Below are 456 nucleotides of genomic sequence, written 5' to 3' on the forward strand. Positions count from 1 at the left end.
GATTCTACTCTGACCTGTAGGGCCACTGTGAGTTGGAATTGGCTGGGTGGCACTGGGTTTGGGTGGTATAATGAGTTAAACATTGAGCTGTGAACCACAAGGTCAGCAGTTCAAACCTACCATCCACTTTCGGGAGAAAGATGATGCTGTCTGCTCTGGTAAAGATTGACAGCTTTGGAAATCCTAGGGAGAAGTTAGACTCTGTCCTATGGGGTCAGTACAAGTCAGAATTGACTAGACAGCCTGGGTTATTATACTTTTTATTGCTGCTTCCAAAAGTGTCTCACTGGAGAAAACAAACAAGATGGCGGATCAGGTGGGCGTATAGCAGAGAGCTCCGCCAACAACAACACAGAATACCCAAACAAGCAGGCTCAGGGGATGGTCCCACATATAAAGGAATACCTAGAAAGTTGGAAGGCTCACAGCTGGGGGAATTTGTGGCAGAAGCAAGAA

This window comes from Chrysochloris asiatica, unplaced genomic scaffold (genome assembly GCF_000296735.1).
Source record: "Chrysochloris asiatica unplaced genomic scaffold, ChrAsi1.0 scaffold00012, whole genome shotgun sequence".
Taxonomy (NCBI): Eukaryota; Metazoa; Chordata; class Mammalia; order Afrosoricida; family Chrysochloridae; genus Chrysochloris; species Chrysochloris asiatica.